Here is a 6000-nt window from a genome sequence, read left to right on the forward strand (position 1 = left end):
GACACCTATTAAGATACTGGATATAAGCCATAAAGTTCTTAAGGAACTGGCCCGCACAAATCAGGGATTACATATTCTCCCTACACCTCACCGCATACTCCCTCTTAATTTACTAACTGTGCACCAAAACAGAACAACTAACTGTTGCAGATTCACTCTTGACACCCACACCACAACTATGGTATGCCTTTCTCCTTGAGACATGATTTTGATGGAAAGGCTTTTCTGGTACCTTCTTTGGATGACAGATTGTAGAAATGCTGCTCCATTGTTAACAGAGAATTGACACCAAAATATAAATTTGTATTGTAATATACTGAACTGCTGTAGCTTAAGAAAGAGAATACAACTATTTCCCTTAAGATTTGTCAGAACTAGAGCATCGTTTGTAACAACCTTTTGGTTTGGGAGGGCTGTGGGTTCCACAGATGTGGTTTCTGTTACCTTTTAGTTAGCAGTGTAGACCAGGCCTTACACACTTAGGGCCAAACTACATGATATCATTTTTAATGACTCGCTTTCTCTACAGCCACACAGCAGCTGTGGTGAACATAGTTTTAAAAAGTCTGTGAGGGCCCAACCTGACTTGGGACCACTGGAAGGGGGGAACACTGCATATGCTACTCCAAAATGTGGCCAATACCCCCCCCCCATTTAAGCTCAGGAAAATGGCAAGGGGGGAGCAGGAGCCCCTCCTCCCCCCCCATGCAGACTTTGATGCTCCTCACTGCGGCTGTGTGGGTACAAGGAAAGCAAGCAAACCCAACTAGTTAAACAGCCCACGTTGTAGGCTGGTAATCAGGCTAACAAGTGCTGGTACCATATTATGCAGCCCCCATGCAATGGAAAATGGGCTGTGCCTGTGACATCACTATCACTGCCCAAATGTGTGTCTTTCAGCTTTCAGAAGAACCTTTTCACAATAGGACAAGGGTGACAGAGTGAAGTGCCGTGCTCCTCATTGGCAGTGATGTCACAGACACTATCCAACAAGGGTCTGCCACTCTGGCACAACTGTATTCCACAGGGTATAATTCTACATGAATCATTGAAAAGGGAAAAGGAGACAATCACATTTCACAGTAACAAAACACTGAGATAGAAGTTCTATGAAAATACAATACTTGTATTATCGTGTGTGTAAAGTGCCGTCAAGTCGCAGCCGACTTATGGCGACCCCCTTTTGGGGTTTTCATGGCAGGAGACTATCAGAGGTGGTTTGCCAGTGCCTTCCTCTGCACAGCAAGCCTGGTATTCCTTGGTGGTCTCCCATCCAAATACTAACCAGGGCTGACCCTGCTTTGCTTCTGAGATCTGACGAGATCAGGCCAGCCTGGGCCATCCAGGTCAGGGCACTCGTGTTATCAGCGCCACTGAAAGGGAGACGACTGGAGAGCCGGACGCTTATTGCACAATATTCAACTACAGGAAGCCCTGAAAAGGGGATACATTTCCTTTAACAGCAACAACAAAGAACCCCACAATGCTATGTGCGAACTACAGCTCAGGTCCTTCTAGTCGCAACGTGGGGCTTCCATGGATATAGGTATTGTAGCCCCAGCACCTCCCTCCAAAAAACCGAACAAACAAAAAAGTCACCGCTACCCACTTGTTGCTGGCATACAAAATAACTAACCACCTAGCCAGAGGCGGGCACAGAAGAGTTGGTGGGAAGCAACACGAGGGGAGGGGAGACCCTCTCCAAATGGAAATACCTAAAGTAAAACGGGAGAGGGGGATAAATATTTCAAGAAGACACTTCAGAGTAGCCGGGCCCAAAGAAAAGGAAGAGAAGCAACAGTTTTTAAGAAGCCAAATTCAGACCCTTCACCGTAAAGCGGGGGGGGGGGGGTTGCCAGTTACCGGGCGCAGGGCCGGGTCGCGCCGCCTCAGCCGCTTCCGTCTTCGCCTCTTCCTCCTGCTCCTAATCTGGCCACGCCCCTTTCGCCCGCAGGGGCCGCTGGGAATTGTAGTCTCTTCCCCTTTGTCAGGAAAGAACGGGAGAAGCCACGCAAACTTCAAAAAAAAAAAATAGGGACAGAGTTGATAATTCCCCGTCATCCCTGCGATTCCCCACCCCCGAGTCACTTTCTCCAGTCGTACCCGTACTGCTCCTACTACCCTCCAGGCCGGTTATCCGGATTCAGGCAGTCCCACACAGGTACCCAGGGAATAAAGAAGTAGAAAAGGGCCAGAGTCCAGGAGCACCTTAAAGACGAACAAGAATATTTTCTGACAGGGTATGAGCTTTCGTGAGCCATAGCTCACTTCTTCAGATACAGCTAGAATGTGAATCCATCTGCCTTTAAGTAGAGGAGAGTGAATTCAGACAAGCATTAGTATGTCAATGTTCACAGTATGTCAATGTGACTAGCAGGCTTGATGGGATTAGGTGTGGTCTGCAGAAGAGTCTGTGATGTCCAGGGGAGAGATGGGTGTGGAGAAATCAGCATTGGTCATGAGCCATGAATGCGAGGTCTTTATTCAGCCCAGGTAAATGCATTGTCTTTAGTTTGAATATCAACTGTAATTCAGCAGTTTCTCTTTCCAATCTCCCTTTGAGGAGAACAAAATTAGGGTTGCCAGGCCCCTCTTCACCACTGGCGGGAGGTTTTGGGGGTGGAGCCTGAGGAGGGCGGGGCTTGGGGAGGGGAGGGACTTCAATGCCGTAGAGTCCAGTTGCCAAAGCGGCCATTTTCTCCAGGTGAACTGATCTCTATCGACTGGAGACCAGTTGTAATAGCAGGAGATCGCCAGCTAGTACCTGGTTGGCAACCCTAAATAAAATGCTGGGACCTCGTCCTGCCTGTAATTGCGCCCTGTGACCTACTGGACTCTCGGAAGCTTTAAAAATATTGTCGAAGGCTTTCACGGTCAGAGTTCATTGGTTCTTGTAGGTTATCCGGCCTGTGTAACCGTGGTCTTGGTATTTTCTTTCCCTGAACCGCTCACAAGGTGCAGACTGGTTTGGAGTTTTTCAGTGGTGAGGGAAAGACCCTGTATACGCTCAAAGTATGTCTTTTTTGCAGACCCAGAAGTAGGAGGACTGCATCCAGATAAAAAACAGTGTGGTCAACTCTTTTGTCTTATATAGTGCTTGGGTTTCAAACGGGCAGGCCCCCTACCTCTTGTGATGGGCGGCTTTCTACCATTTTATAAGGCTCCAGGAATCACAATCTGCTTCCCTTACTTACTGCATTCCGCCCTCCACCAGGCTCTGTCCACCACGTCTATGTGCAGCTATGTGCTTGGCTGAGGTGGGTACTCTTCCTGCTCTGCATTATTTACTCCATCCACGCATTGACCACAAGTTGGATCTGTCTTTAGCCAGCGGGTTCCTTATCAGCCCCTCTCCTCCTTTGCACTTGCTTGGGTCAGATAATCTCTCTTGTCCTTCAAAGTATGTTGTGATGCCCCAAGAGTCCCATGTGCACATACAGTGGCTGAGGGAGTTTTCCAACTGAGTGGAAAGTGCACTGACTTCTTTAAAATGTTCCCTCTGTCTGAGGCAATGTGGATCCCAAAGAACCATGGTTCCAAGGTGAGCAGGAGAGGGTTGGATGGCATTTAATTCAAATGGATCCCACCACGTCTGGATTCTGTGTGGGCTGAGCAGAGCTTCTGCAATAGGCCTAGCTGGTCTCTGTTTTATGAAGACCCAAAATGGAGAAAGACCATAGTGGACAAGTGTTTGAAAATGCCCTTTTTTAATTCAGGGGACGGTTGGAGGATAGGGTTGCCAGGTCCCTCTTTGCCATGGGTGGGAGATTTCAGGGGCAGAGCCTGAGGAGGGCAGGGGAGAAACTTCAATGCCACAGAGTCCAATTGCCAAAATGGCCATTTTCTCCAGGTAAACTGATCTCTATCAGCTGCAGATCAGTTGTAATAGCAGGAGATCTCCGGCTAGTACCTGGAGGTTGGCAACCCTATTGGAGGATAGCAATCAGCCCAGAACGAGATGAGGTCCCTGTGGATATTAATTTGTCAGTGTGGAGAGAAACAGCCTAGTGCAGAAATTTCACTGGCTAAAGGGAATTAGATTAGTGAAAATAATAATCTGCTAGGTAACTCCGCTATACTATATCTCTGTTGCTACCCCTTCCCAGGGGCAGTTGCTGTTGGGTGAGCTCAGCATTGGTAGGCATTTCCCTTTCTGTATCCCCCATTTTGCAACCATAGCAAGAACAAAGAGGAAGAGTGTTTGGGATATTTCTGCAGGTTTTGTCTTTTGTTGTTTGGATTTAGACCAATCCTCTCAGTGCAGATATGCAGGAGGAGAAGGTTATTAGTTTTGTAGTTTGTAGCCTGAACTGAAGAGGGCATGGTATTCCCAAGCACTATCCTGATTGTTCTGCATTTAGCCTTATAAACCTGGCTTGTGGCAGAGTTATATGTATAATTTGTACAAAACCTTGTAGGAACAGAGCAAGGGTTGTACTTCCAATGAGAGGAGCTAAAATTGAGCAGGGTCAGGAGGATGGGGCTTGTGGGTTTCATTACATCCACCACACCACCCCCAATAATTTGAGCCCTGGTCCTGAGTAACTGGAGATAGCAAAGGCCTTTTTACCTGTGGAAAGTTAAACCCCTAAAGGTTGCTGCCAGGTACTTTACAGGGTCTCTAGGAGGTCAATCACAACAAGATAACAGCCACAGTTATCTTTGCACAGCAGTATTTGAAATGCTCCTGGGAGCGAACTGCTGTGCCTCCATTGAAGCCCCATTTTGAGCCAACCAAGGACCACAGGACAAGGCCAGTTCCCAATTACTTATGCAATGCTGCTGAGCTTCATGAACAGCATGAATAAGGAGCTGCCCCTGCAAGACATACATTCCCATCACTGCTCCATATGAGATACCCTTTTATTGTTGTCCCCATTGTGCAAAGCTTCTAGTTTCTTATTCATAGGTTATTTGCATGGGGACATCATGCTTGAGGGTGACTGGACCAAAAACAAAGCTGTGGGCAGGACACAACAGGGGACATCACTTTTTGCTTTGTTTAGATATTTATATACTAAATATCTAAACATTGTTCTCCCCTCCTCCATTTTATCCTGACAACAACAAGCCTGTTAGGTTGAGAGGGAGTGACTGGCCCATGTTTGCCTAGCAAGTTTGCGTAGCAGAGTGGGAATTTGAACCTAGGTCTCCCAGATCCTATCTGATACTCTAACCCCTACACCACACTTGAACATGAGGATGTATGATGATAAATAAGCCCAAGGCTTAGTTAGAGGTACAAAACATCCAGTTCCTTATTCAAGAGCATAATTGAAAGGAAAGCATCTCATTACTATAGTTACCATGTCTTAGAGAGAATTGTGCAAAAACAAAATGTTTGGCAAGATACGATGCCAGGGGACAGTCTCCCAGTCGTGGTTATGTATGATTTGTTGTGGCCCAAGGCTTAGGGGTTAAGATCCTTCAGTCCTTTATTCATAGGGATAATTACAAAGGAAGTATATAATTGGCATGATGACACCTTGCTTGAGAGTGAATTGTACGGGGGGGAGGGAACCCTATGCACCCCAGACATAGTTCTAGGGCATTTCATAGGGCGTGGTGTCCCCATGGAAGGAATGCATGAACTCAGCTGAGCCAGATCTTACCAACAGGTCAAAACCCTTATTCAATACTATGCAGAATCAAAGCTCTGGACCATCCTGAAGGGGATGGCCTTCCAGTGGTCCAAGAATTACTGAGAGTTGCGAAGGTGTGTGCACTTCTCTTCCTTATTGAGGCTGATGGTGCTACTCCGTTGATTAAAGACTCGTTATCTTTTTATGGCTCTTCCAAGTGTACAATATTCAGGCTCCATCTCTCTGCAACTGAGTGGTGCTATATTAGTAGCTTGGGGACTAACTGCTCATCATATTTGGTGTCAGGAGGAGGTCCCCCCCAAGGTCAAGTTGATACTAATCTAGGGAGGGGGGTTGACTTTCTCTGCAACTGTAGGATTAGCTCATTTTCTTGAGTAATTGAAAGCAAATTTCTAGA

General features: G+C 46.9%; 1 protein-coding gene across 1 annotated transcript in view; it reads right to left on the bottom strand.

Moving 5' to 3' along the window:
- R3HCC1L (R3H domain and coiled-coil containing 1 like) overlaps window positions 1–1919 on the bottom strand; it is a 40594-nt gene extending 38675 nt beyond the window's left edge. The window contains exon 1 of the mRNA XM_056850163.1: window positions 1864–1919. The gene's annotated coding sequence lies outside the window, so the exon portion shown is untranslated. The remainder of the gene's footprint in view (window positions 1–1863) is intronic.
- Between the last annotated feature and the right edge of the window lie 4081 nt (window positions 1920–6000).

Source organism: Euleptes europaea, chromosome 5, assembly GCF_029931775.1.
Source record: "Euleptes europaea isolate rEulEur1 chromosome 5, rEulEur1.hap1, whole genome shotgun sequence".
NCBI lineage: Eukaryota > Metazoa > Chordata > Lepidosauria > Squamata > Sphaerodactylidae > Euleptes > Euleptes europaea.